The sequence below is a fragment of the Monopterus albus genome, unplaced genomic scaffold (genome assembly GCF_001952655.1).
Source record: "Monopterus albus unplaced genomic scaffold, M_albus_1.0 scaffold463.1, whole genome shotgun sequence".
NCBI lineage: Eukaryota > Metazoa > Chordata > Actinopteri > Synbranchiformes > Synbranchidae > Monopterus > Monopterus albus.
This window is the reverse complement of record NW_018128343.1, coordinates 27,842-47,521: the sequence shown is the minus strand read 5'-3', so window position 1 is coordinate 47,521 and position 19,680 is coordinate 27,842. Positions and strand designations below refer to the sequence as shown.

The 19,680-nt window shown below is 39.2% G+C and overlaps 1 long non-coding RNA gene across 3 annotated transcripts in view; it reads left to right on the top strand.

Annotated features, from left to right (window-relative positions):
• The first annotated feature begins 5,602 nt into the window (after window positions 1-5,602).
• The window catches only part of LOC109952484 (uncharacterized), a 37,579-nt gene continuing 23,501 nt past the window's right edge, over window positions 5,603-19,680 (top strand). For all 3 annotated transcript variants that reach the window (XR_002273770.1, XR_002273769.1, XR_002273768.1), the window contains exon 1: window positions 5,603-5,958. This is a non-coding gene — a long non-coding RNA (uncharacterized LOC109952484). The remainder of the gene's footprint in view (window positions 5,959-19,680) is intronic.

Sequence of the window (19,680 nt, the reverse complement as noted above, 5' to 3'; positions counted from 1 at the left end):
ATTAAGGTTAGGCTTGGTTATAGTTAAGGAAGGATCATGGTTATGGTTAAAACCAACAATAATTGTTATGGGGAAAGGACATGAACAGTGGACGCTGGTGTTGATGTACACACCTTCCACAATGTTGACCTTTTAATGGTGTCATAACCCTGATGTCCACTGGATGCGGCTGTTTCACTTTCCAGTTGTGCCACAATGTGCTAGCATAGCCTCGTAGCCTACGCCTTAGCCTGTTGTGCACCTTGTCCAGAAATGTTACTACATGTCATGGAGTCACAGAATGCAAAAACTGTGATTGGTTGCATTGAATTTCATTGTTCATGTCTCTCTGTGCCTAAACAAGCGCAGAAAATCCTTCCTTGTTCTGACTCATTACGTTCAGCAGTTGCACAGATCATCTCCTCTGACGTCTTCTCTCTTATCTGTATCGCAATCATTTTAATAAAAGTAACTGGCACAACCACCAAGCAACTGCCATAAAGTGCCCTTTGGATTAAACTGCTGCAACTAAAGTATTTGTTCAACATTTCCCATCAACGCCCAATCATAATTAAGAAATTCTTGCTTGCTTGCCAAATTCAAAGCATGTAGTGGCATTCACTGTACCACTGGTCTTTCCAAACCAGCTTACATACATAATTTCTGGTGCTACTTTTGATGCAGCAGTAAATGGTTAGCAGTAGAATTATAGTATGAGCTAATGGGGAATGTTGGTGATGAATTATCCCTTCATGCTTTTCTTTAAATATATATTTTAATGCCAAAATTTGGACTGCACTGAATAGCTCATGGCCATATGCAGTTCAGTCAGTGCGTCAGCCACTTTGACCTGTCTAATGCAGCCCTTGTTTCAGCATCCTGACCCTGCCATCCACCAGCTTTTTTTGTGATTTTTCCTTTAACAAAACCTAGCTGGTCTCTATCTCGCTGTCTCTTGCTCCATCCTCCCTGCCTCTCTTTCTGTTCCTCTGTCTCTGATGAGAAGCGACAGGCAGGAAGAGAGTCTGGATAGATAGGAGGAGACACGGTGAAGATGGCAGAACTGTGATGTGAGCCTATTACAGCTGCAGCAGCAGTACAGGCAGCGCTGTCAGCCCACCATCACCCTGCACCTCCTACTGCTCTCCCTTCATCCACCTCTAGTGCTCCTCCTCCACCTGTCACCTCTCTCTTCCTCCCGTTCTTCCCTTCATCTCATTCCCTCCATCCATCCTCTGCTACATGGAGCTGGAGAGTTATATAGAGCCTGCCGCTGCTGTGTACAAGTACCTGCTCCATCTGTTGTGAAGAATATTCACAGTGAAAGGAGGAGAAATGGAACAAGCATAAATCCAGAGATTAGTTTTATTTTATTAAGAAGAAATACATGTACTGTATTAAATATGCAATATTGTTTTCACAAAAAATGGATTATATTCCTTCAAATGTTATTGCACAGTTCCAAAGGGATGAAAAAAAGAGTTGCAAAGAAAATCAAGAACTAAATATAAGAATCAACACTGATTAATTAGCTATTACTGTGATGATTATGTGCTGAGTTTTCCAGAAATCACCTTTGGTAGTGCATTACCCAAGATTTCTTATTAAGATGAGTTTTTGTTGGTTTCCTTGAAGATGGTGTACCACCCCTTGCTTATAGACGTATAGTATGCAAATTAGTTGGGCAGACTAGTGATTTTAAGGTCAGGTGTAAATGGGGTCAGTAGTTCACTTATTGGAAATGGTTCCCTGATCAAAGCCTGGAGCCACCCTGATGACAGCTCTCACTGTATTGTCTCATTGTCCTTGTCAAAACTGTCACAGTGGTTTTCACTGCTCATCTCCAACTGTTTTATTATGTCTGACAGAGAAACCAGAAGTGTGAAATTGGACGTAACAGCAACCCAAGCCCTCTTTGGCCTCCATCTTCTTTCTCCCACTCCACTTGATCATAATGCCACACGTCATATGACATGCAGGTATTCCAGGGCACAGAGAGTATTTGCTTATAGTACTTGTAGTGCTTCAAATATTTTTATGCATTGCTTGTGTGACCGGTGGACTTCTGCGTTGTGTTGTGGCTGGTAACCCGGTTACACTTGTCCTGCCACACTGCACTGTGCTCAGGTAATGATGAACAATCACAAAGAATTCTAGGCAAAATGAGTTTTGGGAGTATGATGCATCATTGTTGATGTTTTCTTGGTGCTCAAAGAGTCTATTTTAAGAAGTTCACAGTAATGGACAAGCACTTAGGACAGCCGCGGGGATTCTCCTGAAGAGAAGAGCCAAAGGGAAACCTGAGTATATGTTAGGGCACAAAAGCCTCGTGGCTCATGAAACTGTGCCAGCATTAAAGCAGAAAATGCTCTTTGTGAACTGGCTGTTGTGGTTAGTTCTTCAATATAACATCAAAATAAACACTTATTATATGGACATGTACTACTTGAACTTGGTGTAACTGAACTTTTTACCGCATCAGTGTGAGACAATTTATTTCTTTTCAACGGAGTGTTTCAAACTTCAAATGTGTTTGAGTTTCTGTAAATCTGCAAAACATTTCTCTCTCACCAAAAACTGCAGCATAGAAAACATGTGTTAAGGAAGGAATCATTAATGTTATACATAACATAATTTATACACAACATTGTGCTCATGTTTTTGACAGCTCAAATTTTAATTTTGCTATCAGCTCATAACGTTATTTTTAGAAATCAGTTTTCTTGTGATCAGAACCAATTTCTCTCTGTCACGGAAAGCAGCAAAATTGCTTTTCTCTTGAACAGTTTATTTATCAGTCATTGCGGCTGCCTGTGTCACAGGCTCAAAGGGCTGCTTTGATCAGCTGCGATCGCTCCCGCTGACACTATCAATTACATTTTAGTCTTTCTGCACCCTGGAAGCACTGACAGTATTAAAGGCTCTACAAAACCAAATTTGTTATCACAAAATAATGATAATAGACATTGATCTTAAGATAACAAAGTTTAAGAAAGATGAGTCTGTGCTTCCATGACTGATATGCATAGGTGGAAAATACCAAAAATGTTATGACTGATAATAAAAAAATCACAAGCAGAAATCTCACTGTGTTCATCTGACCACTTTAATTTTAAGAAATAAAGATTTAGTCAGACAAATTGGATTAAATTGCCTGAATGCTAACAGCACCAGGAAAACTAGTTGTTCTATTTTGATAAAACACAAAACAAAGGTATTAAAACTGACAATTTTGATACAACTGACTTTAATTCAGGAGGCAGATTGGCAATGTTTACTTTTTTTTATAAAAACCATAATCATGACTTTATCCTAACTTATTTAGTTGCCTAAAGCTAACCAAATGTTAATCATACAACAATGCCATATTTGCCACAGATGTTGCAGAAAGGGAGAATTTAAAAAAGCTGGTGTTAAACATAATCTGGGAATCATCCAATAATGATGTTCTTGCCTGGTGATTAGCATGGGCGGAGCCAGGGAGCGGCCAGGAGCGGCACTATGTCGCAGTGATGTTCCTGGTCAGGATAAATAAGGAGCACAGCCAAAATTAGCTAAAGAAAAGACGAGGCATGTCTAATTTTTACACAAACAGTTTGATTCATTTGTACTGTTTACTTTTTTTTTTTTTTTTTTTTTTTTTTTTACATGTATTTTATGTCCCACCCCTCTCTGACTCTGTGTCCCAGCCTGGCCACCCCATCTAGATCCACCCCTGGTGATAAGATGGGTAAAAATGCAGCTTATATGTTGTTATATGTTACATATTCCCCAACAAAATCGCAGTAGATCATATAAACTCAAACAGTGAAGTTGTCTGCTTCCCAGCAGGTAATCTTGCCATACAGTCCATAGTCATGGATGAAGAATCCCAAATCAATAAAAATGACTACAATTGATTTTTTTTTCAGTTTCTAAAGCTCAGACGTCCTTATTACTATGAACATTTTCACTTTTCTTTTCTCACAAAAAAAGAAACTCTGACAATTGCAAGCTTGATTCCAAAATAAAATTTTCTTCTTTCCTTACACAAATTCATGTGAGAGCAGATTTGTCTAGTATGTTTGCCTACCTGTTCTTTGTGTTAACATGGTGGGAATGGGATATATTTCTCCATTCCGATGAAAACACACTGATTAATGAGCAGGCGCTGCAGTCCTGCTGAGCCATAATTCATCTTAATTCATAATTCATATTGCACTGAAAGGATTTTTGTGGGGGCTTTGTTTATGCATATTAGGTCAGTGCTTGCTATTTGCTAATGTTCACTATTCATAGTTGATTAGCTGTAAATGCTGTGCATGTATGTATTGTATGTGTGGATGCAGTTTGCATTTTACTTCCCATCTTACTTAACACTGCCAACCAAAAACTTCAAGCAGCAATCCAGTATTGGCTTAACTACCATGGGCAAAATTTTGCTCATTGACAGTCAACAGTTTCACTCCCCCGCCAATTCTTTCTCCCTGATAGTCCTGTTTATTGGCCTCAAAACCTGTAGAGGGGATTATGGGGAGGATACAAATGAGAGAAAGCACACAGAAAGTCCTGTTGGGACTTGAACCCATAAAACAGAGAAGAAGCTCTTCCAGCAGGGAGTCACTTTTGTTTTACAGCTACATATGACAGCCCTAGAATGGTGTTTGTAGATAGAAAGCCACTTTTGGCTTTTTCAGTTTAGGGGTCGCCACAGTGAATTGTCACACTGACGACACATGTTGACATTTGGCACGGGTTTTACGCCGGATGCCCTTCCTGATGCAACCCTGATTTGAACCTGGACCGCAGCTGCGCCTTAACCACTAGCCTACCAGTGACGGCTTGGTGTTTGTAGATATTTGTAGCAAAATATTGATAATTAATTATTAAACAGTAGAGTTTTCCTTGAAAACAAATAAGATTGTAGCCTCTTCTAGTCATTATGGCTCTTACATTGGATGGTTATGACGTCAAAGAGAGCCAGTTTGACTTGACATTTCATTTGGGATTCTTTACCCATGACTATAGAGGCTACTGGCATGGCCTACTTTTTATACTTACAAATTGAATTATTTTACATACTGCTGGGTAGCTTGTGAATAAAGTCTTATGATTAGTCCAATACTGTATTTTGCTTTAATAATCTGATTTGAAAAAGTAGTGTTATCGAATACATGTAGTAAAAGTACAACCTATTTACCTTTGAAAATCAGTAAAGTTGAACTAGCAGAAAATGGAAATACACAGGTACCTCAAGATTGTACTTTAGTACAGTACTTGAGTAAATGTAGCTACTTAATTAGCTACTTTCCACAAATAAAATAAAATATACGTAGGAAAGCCTACTGGGTTATCATAATATTACCAGTTAGCCTGTACCAGCGACAGCACACCGCTCATAACGAAGCAGTTGCCATGGCAGCTGGTACCATCTTTGATTTTAAAGGAGTAAAAGGAATTCGATGTGAGTAGTCAACCTGTTTCGGAGTAAAACATTTTTGGTTATTTTACACCCACCAGGCGTAGTTTTTTCTTTGTTTTAGGAAGTCTCTTTCAGGAGGCGGAACATTTCTTTTTTTTTTTTTTTTTTTTTTTTTTAACATTGTTTTGTGACAAGTTATATAACTAAGTAAACGCCAGAGTAGCTAACTTCTGTCCTTCCCGTATCCAGGAATGTAGCCGCATCTAGCTAGCTAGCTAACTAATTGACAGGCTGGAACAGGTGTAAGGCTAATGAATATACATACTTTATAGCAATAAAGTATGTAAATATAAACTTTGTCCTCGGAATAGACAGACGTTTTCAGCACTAAAATTTAGCTAAGCGGTATAACGGTTAAAACCGTTTACGACAGTTGCTGTTTTTCAGTTGACTTTTAACGGCTAGCACCATGAATGTTAAAGCTACAAACATCTTTCAAAGTCGCGCCTTATGTTATATTTTGCTTTTTCTTGAAGGATTTGTGGGGATGCTGGGTCTCACCGTTTCACTTCAAGAAGGTACGTTATCAGCAGTGTTTACTCCATTTGGCGATTTCATGTTTAATAATACCGAGGCCTCTGAGGTTTTCCGTCTGTTATGGTCTCATATGGAGCCGCGTGTGGGCTTTGTATTAGTGTGTACTGGCTGCCATTTGTTGTTATGTTGCTTGCCATCTGTGTACTATGTGCATTGGTAATAATTGTGAATACGTTTGTTTGGTTGTGGCTGAGCTTATTTTTCTTTTGCTTGTTGTTTGACATGTGCATTGTTAAGCCTTCATGCTGTTGATTTACATAGTGGTGAAATATGCATACTTATACTTTGGGTATTATAGGTGTTAGGCACTAATGGGCATATTTATCCCTTGTTTGTTGTCATTGTTTTGAGGGCTCTCTGAAAGGAAGTTTTTAAAAGAGGACTGGGTGTGAAAATAATTTTTTTTGCCCACAACTCTTTTCTTAAAAAAATGTTTGTGAGGAACTCTCTGCACATAATTTTTTTGGAACATTAGCGTGTAATTCCACGTGGGTTGGAGCATTTGTAAATATTTAAAATGAATTAGTTTATACTATTAGAGAAATATTTAAACTCAAAATACCTTTAACTCAACAGGTTCCCTTACTATTCATTGTGTTGCTGAGCTCACTGGTGTTTCCATTATATCCAAATTAAATTATTATTTTCTCATACGTCTTTGCCTGCTGCTACCTATTAATTGGACTGCTTGGTTGAGGTTCATTCATTTAGTTCAGTAGAAAGTATATTTTCTGCAGTCCTTGGAGGAGTGTTAGACACTGGGTACACAGTGGTTGTGCACTTTTGGAAGGAAATTAAGGCAATTATACACTCACATTCTGCTTTGTAGAATATTTAAAAAAAAACTCTGAAGTGAGGAAACAATGAGTAGGGCGCATAGCCTTGTCGCTATGTAATGTGTGGCACCGTGGGTTAGAGGACACGGAGGACACTGACCACTGCTAACAGCTAAGAAGCCACTGTCAGATTTTGCTTTTCTCCACTGCTAACAAAGAGTGTGGTGGAGATCTGACAGCAACTACAAGTATATTTATGTCCCTGCAAGAGTCACCATGCAGTTACCTGTGTTGTAGCTGAACTAGCAGCACTGTAGGAGAGGCTCTCTGATGTGTGCCTGTCTCATTTGTCATTTGGAGGCGTCAGTAGTGTAGCACTCCTGTTTATTACGGTTAGAGTTGCTGCTTGTCAACCCTAACTGTATTGTTAAGATCTGAAAGCAGCAGACTTGTTACTTGGCTTTGTGTGTGTGTGTGTGTCAATGTGAACATGTTACTTTTACAATCCACCAGCCTTATGAATCTGTAGGTGAATTAATGTCATTTCTGTTTCTAATCATACTGTTTGTCATGATTACTGAGAAAAGACCAACATTGCTGTTTAAACATACCCTTTGTAAATATATGTATAATCCCACCTCAGCGAGTCCTGAGCTATACACTTCTATGTACCATACGCAATGACTTAGAATTTTCCCACCTCTATCAAACCAATGCTTTTCACACCAGTGGTCCCCGGGTAGTCCTTTTTTGCACAATAGAAAGAGGCCACAACAAGTCCTCCATGAAAAATGGAGTCTGAGAAATGTGCTATGAGACAGTGCATGGTATCTCCAAAGCACAGTCAGGAAAGGAGTTTGTAATTTATTGACTAATCTGTCTGAACTCTGTGAATTAATCACATGGTTTTAAAGTAGATAGCATCAGAGGGAACAAATAATGAAAGCAGGTGTCGTCTCCATCTCCGCAATTCTCTCCTTATTGTTAGATGATTCTGCCTTACACTGCTTTGTGAAAATTGTGTTCATTTATCTCTTTCTTCCTATCAACATGCGAAAAACTTTAATCGATTTTCTTAGATCGACCAGAGTAGATAAGATTGTTACATTTTAATGAGCTCTTCAGGTAAATTGCATTATTACAGATGTTTAAAATGTTCTAAAAGATGCAGCAAATAAGTAAATGTTTTATTGTATTTACATTTTGAAGAGGATGTAACAGCAGCATTCTGGGTTCAGATCCAGCTCAGGGCATTTGTTGGATATCATGCCTCTATCTCTCTGCTCAAATTTCCTGCCTCTCTCCTGTTAAGTTAAAATAAAGATTCAGAAAAGAAGGAAATGTACAGGATTGATTAACTTTACCAAAAGAATATATGCCAATATAAGGAATGTATAGAAGTTATTCAGGTTATGCTGTATATCAATACATCTAAACTAAAGAAAATTATTTTTACAAGTGTCTCATGGCCAGTCACTCAAGCTGTTGAATGCGAGCTCATAGAACATAGTTGCTGAAAATGCTGGGTATCTAGGCAAAAATTTTACTGGCATTTTAAAGGCAAAAATGTAAACATTTTTAACAGTTTTCCTTTGTTCCTTCCTTCTGTATCCTGCTTGTACTCATTGGACTACTTGGACAGCTTTTGCTCACTCACTGAAGGAGTCCCAATTCCCTAAATTGCATCCACATTTCCCTCACTTTCATCTTAGTCCCAGCCACATAAGATGCAAGGAAAAGAGGAAGCAATTTTAGAGACACAAGGGCTGCGTCCGAAACCGCCTATTACCATACTGTATAGTAGGCGAAAAGCAGTAGGCGAGGCGAGTAGTATGTCCGGATTCGTAGTATTCCAAAAACAGTAGGCGAAAAGTACCCGGATGACCTACTGCTTCCGGTTGGATTTTGCAGTGTGCATACGATGGACACTTCACTATCCCATGATGCCCCGGGAGAGGAGTTATCCAACGAAGAAGACGACGCGTCATCATATTAGGAAATAAAATGTAATGAATACTGTTTTTATATGTAATAAAAAATTGCATTATTATATTTCTGTTGGTTTTGTTCTTTATTTTAATAATGATAATCTCACAAGTAAATAAGTTATTTTCTTGGGCTAAAGTCAGTTGTTGTGGTCATGTCTTTTGTTTCTGAGGTAAAATTTACTTGCTAAATACTAATAGATACTTACATTATGCAGTAAATTATTCATAAGCTGCCTATGAAGCCTTGCTCTGCGAGCAGCTGCCCTTTGCCTCCTTTGTACTGTTACTTGCTGAAACAACTTTAAAACGCCAATAGAAAACGCCATTGCTAACTTTACGGGCTCTTTAAATTTTCGCGCTGCTATGAAAACGTATGTCACGTGATGTATCAACATGGCAGATGTAGTACGTCCGAATCTCATTCATACTACCAAGCTTCATACTATACAGTACCTACTGTTTTAATGGTCAGTAAGTAGGTACTTCATCTCTTTCAGTACGTACTGTCACAGTATGCGGTTTCGGACGCAGCCCTGATGTTGTTTCCTCCGATCCTTCATCTGAAGCGTCCAATCACCGGCTGACTGAGTGTCTGGCTGGAGATTCAAGTGTAATTAGTACCAAAGACAACAGTGTAGGGCTGGGCGAGATAACCATGTCATGTCATACTTAAAGGGCTAATATACAGTATCTTCTTACACCATTCTGTAGTTCTTCAGCTTGCGCTCTGCATTTGTGTTTATACCCCATCGCTTCCTGTCTGTCTGAATGTTCATCAACACTATCTTCTCCTTTATAGCTCTCTTGTTCCTGTGCTTTCTCTCTCTCCTGGTTTATAAAAGGGACTTTGATAATTGTAACAGGCTTATAAAACTGACAGGTCCGCCAGAGAAAACCTCCTCTTGCTGGAGTAGATGCTGGAGAAGTGACGTTGAAATGACCTGACTCGGAATGGGGTCGCTGAGGACTCGAGTGACATGCCAGTCAGCCTGTATGCAAAAAAGTGGAATCAGTCTGTAAATACTACACAGTGGTGCTAGTCAGCTGACTGTGCAGCCTACATTATCATGATAGGAGTTGCATTTTTCACTGAATAACAATTTCAGTAATTTTTATTGACTGTGTGTGAATTTGCACAACATCCCAGATTTTTTCTGTTTTATACCTTTTGTTAAAAAAAAGAATATTTGAGGGTTTGCGGTGTTTGGGGAAAAATAGAGGAATTTGAACAAATGAACAATTTCTGCTGAATAAGGGTCATAAATTTAAGAAATGATTAAAAAGACTGAACAGATACAGGATACTGTTGAACTTGATCTTGAGTACTAAATGGGTTTTAAGCCGCTGGGTCAGAGAGTCATCTCTCTGTGCTATCGGTCTAACTCTCCGCTCCAGCTTGTGTTTGACTGACTGGGTATGAGAGGAAATGCATGGCCAGCCAAGTGTCGTGTACCTGTTAGAGGTGTATGCATGTGTCTGTCAAGTGCGTGATCAATTGGTGTATTTATTTGTATCCGTGTCTAGGGGAGAAGGGTGAAGGCTCAGTGAACTCACAGACTGTATGACAGCTTTATTATGGTTGCACACTGCGGCAGAGTATTGCTTGCAGTGTTGCGTGCGGTGGACTTGCCTTTGGACAGTTTTGCCACAGATCAAGATTTGGGTCTTGGCTTTTCTTTTTGCTGCAGACTAGAAGAGGTAACAATGCCTTTAAGAATGACAAAATGCCCACAGAAATATGAATCCCAGTGCAGCTAGATGAGAGTATATGTTCTGCTTGGCTCTGGGGATCGAGTATGTGACGCTGGCCTCTGGCTATTTTCGGCAGCCCTTCAGGGCTTTCTTAAAGAATGATTCCTGTCTGTCCTTTTCCTGCTACAGTACCTTAGTCTCTGCCAAACTGTGGACAGCACTTGTTTAAAAACTGAATTTAACAAATGTCTGGATGTATTTGGTTGTGTCACACAAGTGTAAAGTTTGAAACTTTACCTGAAGTGAACAAACATTTGAAACCACTGCATACATCTAGTAAAAGCAAAGGCAGGCTCTACTTACATTACATACCAGTCAATATAAGTATATCCCACTCTGATCATAATGATTGTCTTGCTCCCACGGTGCACTTTTAATGTCATACCAGCATCATTTTTAGTAAAGTGCCACCATTTTCTGGATGTAATGATCCAGGGTTGTGACATCCAGTGGAAGTTTTTTTGATCAAAGTACACTCAGCCCCATTTTAGTTTTTTTTTTTTTCATTATTCTATACATTACTGTGTTGTCACAGCCACCTGTTTTTGCAAATCCTTTTCTTAGACTTGTTCAAATATGCCGCTACACAGCATTGGATATGAGACTTCTCCTATATTTTCATCTAATAATAGAAACTTTCCAATAGCTAGGATGAAAGCTGTAGGCATAAAGTCCTCATTATGCAGGAACCACATTTACTGAATCTAGAGCTTTATTGTTTTAACTGCTAAAAATCTTGATCTTAAAAGTTCGTACTTTTTTTTTTTTTTCTCAGTACTGAAACGCTGTAGCTGGTGAATGTATTGTCCATGAACCAGATGTCACCTGTTAAAATGACTAAAGCGAGCAACCTTTGTCCTCTTATGAATGCCACCAGATGTAGCTAAAAGTTCCAAAAACACCACAAAAATAGACAAGACATTGTTTAGATGTTTTGGGTCACAAACCTAAACTTGAATCCCAAACTAATATTTAGGGTTGCAAACAATGATTGTTAATTATTGATTTTCTTTTTAAGATGAGGTCTTCATATTTGTCCAAAACACAAAGATATTCACTGTACAGATGATAGAAATCGGGGAAAAACGGAAAATACTCACGAGCTGGCACCACTGAATATATTAACTTATCAAAATAAATGCACTTGAAAGACTAAACAGTTTTTTAGATAAATCAGAGTGGTTACCTGGTGGATTGAGGAGGCAGAAAAGCATAAACAGACATACATGAAATATGTTGCACTAATTTAACAAGGAATGATGGTGAAATTTATATTAGTGTGAACGTAAGGAAACAAGATGAGAAGTTTACCATCTCGTGTGCCACCTTGTTGTTGCATGTTCATTTGAAACTTTAATTTTAATGATTTAATCCTAAAGTAGGAGAAGTGGCAGAAAAGGCTGTGACAGTTTGGGGTCGCTGTGCACTGACACAGCTATGAATTAAACAGCTGAGCATGCACACAAACATCTGCAGATTTGGAGCTGTCTCCATGATTCTCATGAGAATTTTCATGTGCTAATTTACCTCTATAGTAATACCTTGCAACCAAAGGGCATCATGAGTTTTGAAAGTCTTGGAAGTTTATTTTTAAAACTTCATGGTGCATGTTGTTACTTCATATCAGTGCAGATGGGCCACTGAGTGTTAATATTTTACTTTGTCATACAGTATATATGGAAATGGACTCATATGACACTAAGATGTGTATGATTCTTTGGTATGGCTTCCCGTGTTTAGAACCAACAATTTTATCACCCTAATATTTATCATTTTCTATTTTTATACAGTTTAGGTAATATAGCTTTTCTATATTGCTTCCATACGTTAGACTAAAATTGTCTATTTAACTGTGTCCCTTTTCAGAATAGTATACCAGATATTTCTAGGCCTGCAACTGATGATTGATTCTCTGCTGCAGTGACCTAGTTTCCCCACTGGGGACATTTAAAATTTATGCTTATCATCTCTGCAGTAATGTGTCGGATATACTCCTTGTCTTTTGTGTGTGACAGTAGCCTCTGTCTGTGATTCTGGCCTGTTCCCTCAATGACTCAAAGTGGCTGCTATATGACTGCTGACTATTATGCATATTTAATAGGGTATGCTTTCCAGCTAAACTGACCTATTAGGGGTCGGTTTAGCTCATTTTGGCATCATGTTTCTTCCTCTGTATTTGTGTGTGTGTGTGTGTGTGTGTGTAACCATTTCCTCCATCGCCTCACACACTCCTTTACTATATCTGCCTGTAATCAGTCTTTCCTGGTCTCAGTGTCATTTGTCCAACATTCTTCAAAGTACTTTACTGTAAAGGCCTTGTGTAAATCACACTGCACTTCTCACAGGTAAACTGTTCTGCTACAGTCATAAATGTAAATACATTATTGATCAACTTTAGGTTTTAGTTAACAGAATGATACAAAAAACTAAGGTTTGTCATCAGCTGAAGGTGTTACGGCTGAGTCGTATCTGAACAGAAAAGGCAGGACTCAAGGAGATGCAGGGCTCGTACCCAGGTCAGGGAAATATTTATTGTAAAGTGAAAAGAAGAAGACCACGAGGAGTAGGCGCGGGGATTCAGTAGCGGGTCTTGGGCGGCTGGGGCAGCTGTAATGACTGGACCACTGGACGGGCAACCCAGGGTTGGCGGAGAGATGTGACACACTGTTCAGGAGCAGAGAAGGAGAACGTGAGGAATGGCAACAGACAGACAAAGGTGTGAATACGTTGTGTGATAACAGATGACCTGCGCATAGGGGAATGCAGGTTCTGGACGGAGATTTTGGATTTTATTCATTTTTACTGGACAAAACCTGGAAAGCAAGGCTCAAAGGAACTGTGACACGTGCACATACACACACTGTGTCAAGGCTGGTGTCTGTCATCATTAACCATAAAGCTAAAGATTGTCCCAATTAGCTCAGGGCTGTAGAGGAACCATGGTGTTACAATGTGGTGACTCCCCACTCATTAACCTTTAGAAAAGGGCCAGACAGACTTGCACACACACTCATTCGCACACTGAAAATAGTGACCACAGGCAACTACCGGTATGTATACTCATGGAATTTGAAAACGCACCACCAATACCAATATTGGTGGTGCTTTTTTAAATTCCACGAATATAGTTATGCATGGATCCACATTAAACAAACACAGTAATCCCTAAAAACTCGGAGGGGCTTAGTCCTCATTATAGCAAATCATTTGGAAATAATGACAGCGGTGATCTCACTCTTATCAGTGTGGCTGTTTTGGCTTAATGTAGAGCCTCTGTACTCAGGTTGAATGTGCTGTGTGTATCCTTTTAACTAATATACTGCATTATCAGTTTATTATTGTCAAATTAGCAGTGATAACTTGGAATGACTGGTGTAAAACAATGAGGCAGCAGCTAAGATAACATTTGAATTTGTGCTTTTCATTGATTAAAAAAAACAAACAACAAATATTGTGTACAAAGTAAATGGTAAAGTGTAATTTTGTAGGCTCCAGAAATTTCTCAAACTATGATTATGTATTGGTCCCTACTAAAGATTGGGTCTGGTGGTAAACATGCTAGCAGCATAGCCCTAGGGAAATTGTATATAGATATCCATGTTCCCCAGAGAATGAATAACCAGTGACCTTGGTGATCTCCTGACTTTATTTCTGAGTGTCAAAAGCAGGACATTCTATGAAATATCTCAACGTCTACTAGATAGATTGGCCCAGAATTTGTACAGATAATTGTATCTTCTGTAGTGCTAGCATGAGGTTGATATTTGTGTGGTTTTAAGGGGATTATCTTGACCATTTATTAGATTGATTATGCATGTCATCACAAAGATAAGTTGCTTTAACTGTGGTGATCCCTTATCGTCATCTAGCACCATCCTCAGATCATGATTTTCATGTCTTTATGGGTGTGGAACATGTAAAAACCACAATTTTATTTTTTGTGGTCTTTTTGTGTTTTTATCTGTTGACAGCAACATTTAATGCATGCCATCGAAGCCTTACAGCAGTTGTGCCACCTTAGTTTGAATAGCTTTTATCCTGAAAGTTTACATTCTTTCACAGCTTTTTTATATAGAGAGTTTTATTGCAGCATAGGAGGATGAATCAGGAGAGAAAAATAACTGACAAAGTGGCCAAGAACAGTGAACAGTAAATTGAAGAAAATCTATCTAAAACACACTGGGATCCATTCTTATTTATCAACTCAATCCTGTTTTAACTGCAGTTTATCCCTGTGGTTCACTGTGGAGTATGACAAGAATTGGAAAAAGGTCAAGCGGGTTTGATTTTCACAGACGGGCAGAGATTTGTATCAGAGGAGCTTGGAATGGCTATAAATAGGCTCGTTGACGAGCCAAAGTGAGATCCCTGGGAATCCACTAAGCCAGATTTCTGGCAAACTGTCTGTTCCATATCCCTAACCCTCTGCCAGTTTTCCACAGATGAAAGCTATCACCACACCTCACATTGTGCTGGGTTGCAGGATCCCTTTTCTTTTTTATCTTCTCTTAACCTTATTTTCTTTTAACTGTGATGGAATTTTCTTTTAGTGACTTTGATGGCAGGTGATATGGGAACAGAGGTGAAAATGAAATGTGTAGAGTTGGGGTTTGCTTTGACGTAAGGTCACACCATAGTACTAATTAGAGGTGTATTTGGTTTGCTGAAGTGCACTTTTGTTTTTCCCAGGAACTGAAGTCCAATGCAGCTTGTGATTTGATATGAAGATTAAACAAATGTGCTCACTCATGTAAAAGTGCGACATTTGGTAGCAGGGTGTTACGAGTATTGCGTGTAAAATGCTGCAGGGTATTTGATCAATTGGTGATGTTCAGCATTGTAGGCCTTGCCCTGATAGCTCTTGGACTTTCAGAAAGTACTACCCCTCGACTAGGGACCTTAGGGAGCGAGGTTAGAACTGCAGCCCAGAACTAAGTTTAGCCTAAATGCTAGTTTCCTGGAGAAAATTCCTCAGTGGAAAAGCAGCTTTTTCTAGTAGCCAAGACCACACCCCTGTCCTCCTGTCAGTCTTGAACATGGATGTCTTGATTCAGTCAGTTCTGCTCTTATAGGGAGCCATTCTATTGATGCAGATCAGCTTTGGTCATGTGGTGTGTGACAACACAAGAGAAAGATGTTTTGTATCATGCTAGTGGCATGACTGTAAGGATGCCAGTATCAGTTGGTTGATCTGTCTGTCTGGATGGATTACTAGCAGATTTTGTACAGTTCCCACAGTATGAATCCTGGTGACTTTGGTGATCCCTTGATTTTTGTATTCTTTTAAATGTATGTATTTTGGAATGACATTTGAAGAGTTGTATGTGCTGCTTACTTTATGGCCAGTAACACTAACATGTAGGCAGCTTTATTTGAAGTGGAGCTTTATTTGTGTTTGTGAGGCCTGGGAATTTAGGAAGTCAGAGAATACAGGGCTCACATGTTTTGTCCTCTGGCGCCTAAGGTGCTTTTGAGTAGTAGCTTTCATGTATCTGCCATCTTACGCATCTCATATAAATGCAGCATAATGCTAATTGCATCCCAAAGTAATAAAAACATTTAGGTTGGAAGTTGATGAGTAGCAGTGCACTAACACCTGCACTAAAGTGAAATGTTGCTTTAAGGATAAGCAGGGGATGCTGGAGAGCCAATCCTGAGACAAACCTGGCTTAGTCACAGTCAGGATGATGAAGGCAAGAGGACATCTGCTTGGATATAACAGATGGGACAGAGAGGATGCAGAGAGAGAAGAGTGATCTGACAGTAGAGGACATGTATGTGTTCAGTTCTGAAAAGTCAAGTTAGTATAAATGAGAACTAGCACATAGTTTGAATTAATCTGGGTGTACAGTAAATCACAGACTCCAATCCTGAGCATTACTGTAGATTTGATGTTTTTCTGCTAATTTGTTGTGCCAAGTCACATGGTTGACAAGCTAACAGGTGATTTGTTGCTGTGGTACTATAAAGCAATTACACTGTATCAAGTCAACAAACATGTTTATCCATAATTTTTCCATTTCAATGATCAGCTGATCATTGGACACATTTTTTAAAAACTTTTGGGAACTCAAAGCAAATATCATTCAATATCTGGAAGTGTTGATAAATGTGATTTGATTTGTCTGCTGCTTGTGCATGTTAAAACCACATTAGGAAACAATTGAATTCCAGTCTTCTTTTGACTTTCCAAATACAAAGGGATGCCAACATTCATCCTTGATTTAATTTAACTCCTAATAAGCTACACACAGAAGAGTTCCAAGAACTGGAGTTTTAAGTGTCTGTTTTGGTGCCACTCTTGTTCCCATTGCCTTTTTCTCACCTGGCTGATTAAAATCAAACAAATGTGGTAAACACATCACAGTCAAAATGACCGCTGCCAGAAATATTTAGTGTAAATGCATCCTAATTTGGGATCTATGCTGAAAAACTTTCACTAACTGTCACCAGAATTACATTTGGACATGGCACATTCCAGTCAGAACCAAAAAACCTTAGGGTGTCATACCCATTCATAGTTAATATGTGGAAAAGTTTTCAATGAGTCCTCAGATATTGTGTAAATGTGTGTATGTTGTGCTTTGAAATGTCAGTTAAACAGATCCAGCCAATCTCCTGTTAAATCTGCTCTGCTCCTCTGAGCTCATCCTGCTAAACAACAGACAATAAAACCTCTTTTTATGTCTTTGTCTCTCTCCTGCATTCTTCTGAAATGCTATTGTATGACACACAATAAGATTCACTCGCTTTCCTTCTGTCTCTGTCGCCTTCCTAATCACTATTGTATGGCAGACAATGCAGCAGCCGCCTCTGCTAAACAGCAGTGGGATGGCTGACAGTCAAACCATTCAGAAACACACACAGGCTGACAATAACATTTTATTTAGGGACTAAGTATGCGTGTGTTTGTCAGTGGGTTGCTAGAGTATACCTCTAGCTCTCTGTGACCCTGAGGTTTGAGCTTATGTGGTTATGATTTACCCCCATATGGTGAATACAGGTACAGAAGCTATCTGTGTGTGCTTCTACCTGTTCTTGGACTTGTACACTTTGCGCTCTCTCTCTCTCTCTCTCTCTCTCTCTCTCACACACACACACACACACACACACACACACACACACACACACATATAAGCCACATTTTGTTCAGAGATGCAGCAAGTCTCATTAAAGCAGAAAACAAGTTTTCCCCACATAATGAACACAGGTAGAGAGAAGCCGTGAGCTATTTTAGGTAGAGTTGTGGTGTGATAGCATCATATCACACAGATACAGGATATCAGTAATGTTCCTCTGACTTTATCTGCTTTTAAAGGTACTGAGACAATGTGTGCAGTTTGTAGAAAAAAGTATACAGTAGTTGGTACGGCAGTTTTTGGAACATCCCCTGTTATTTTTCTGTTGGTCAGTCTGGTGAAGACAGTCCTCCGTCCTTCATCACGAGCTGCTGACTGACAGATATAATGACGCTGAGCTCACAGCTCATGTCTGTTGAGTGAAGCTCAGGAGACCAGAGAATTGTGGACGACTTGATTTATAGCAACCACTAAAAAACAGATTGTAACTGTCATGAAAAATAACTAGCTTATATTCATTCATATAATCATTAAATGTTTGTTTACCACCATAGACAGAGAGGGCTCAGGAGAGAGAGAGAGAGAGAGAGACTCTAAACAAGTCTGGGTGAGACCTAGATTGTCCTGATATTTCAAGATTCAAACCCTGGTTTTAATACAAACTTACTGTTTAAAAGAAATACATTAAGTAAACAAATGAAAAGATTGTGAATATATTCATCAAAAATATACGTAGAACAGTAGTCTATCCTTAGCCCTTTTTTGGATTAGTTTTTTGGAAGTTAATACATTCATCTGATTTGGGTGTGTTTTCAATTTTAGACTGGGTCCAGAATGTGTAATATGTGCACTACGATAGATAAAACTATTGTAGTACAACGTATTGGAGCAGTCAGCGTGCTGGGGGAACACAGATTATTGTAGCATTCCTTCAAAACGCTGCTCTACCCAGTGGGGCAATATAAAAAAACATGACTTTAAATAGGATTTTAGCCTCTAACTTCCATTTAAGTCATTAGAAGCACTGGTCCATCAATGGGCTGTATTTCCTTTGCCTTGTGGTGTTTTGATATTTGAGGACTGTGACCGGCGGTAAGAGAGGAGCTGCTGAGTAAAGCCGTAAATAAAAGAAGGTGACGGAGTTCCAGCTTGGCTTTTGCCATGCTGGTTGAAGGCAGTGTGGCTGTGTGTGTGCTTCTGTGTGTCTATAGCTATGTGTGTCTACTTGTGAGTGCATGAGAGATGAAAAGACCGAGCGAGAGAAGGTCTAGATGAAGGGATTATATCTCAATACACTGTCCAAACAATTGTTCCCATTGCTCTACCTCTAAAAATCATATTTGGCCTGGGAGTCAACTACTCATTGGAGCTGTGTGTGCATCTTTTTCTGTTTGTGTGGACAAATTTTTATCTCGCAACCATTGTTGTATAATTTACAGCTAAATATCAGATCATTTTTAGGTCACTATGAGGAAAGTTTGAGTGCAACAGATGCCACTTAAGGACATTTAAAGTAGGTTTGGTATCAGATAAAAATATTTAGTTCCCTTTGTTTTGGCCTTTAAAAAAAGGACTTTCTCATGTAAATTTGATGAATAGTGCTGGCTTGTCAAAGATTTACCAGGGGCCTATTTCAAGAAGGCGGTTTTGTCGAAACTCAGAGTTTGTTAACCCCGAAATGAGGGAAACTCGGAGTTTTCGGTTTCAGAAACGGAGGTAACTTAAACCCGTGAAGCGGGGTAAGTTAAACCCGTTTCACAAAGAGAGGTAATCTAAACTCAGAGTCAGTTACTATGGCAACTTACTCTGTGAACCTAACCTGGTTGGGAGCAGGTTTTGTTCGGGAAACTCAGAGTTTCCTCCGGGTCTCCGCCCCTTTTTAAAGTGAAAGGTGTTTAATACCTCATTTAATCTTTCAGTACATTCATAGATTGCACACGTTTCCGTCATGCAGAGACCAAAATGGCGTGTCCATTCATAGAGGATCCTGTAGAGGAGGACGCTGTATTAATTCGCAGGGAATTGAATTTACGTCGGGAGAGGATATTGAGGCCACGAGTTGATTTTTTGTCATATCCCCATGTATTTTTATTTGAGCGGTACCGTTT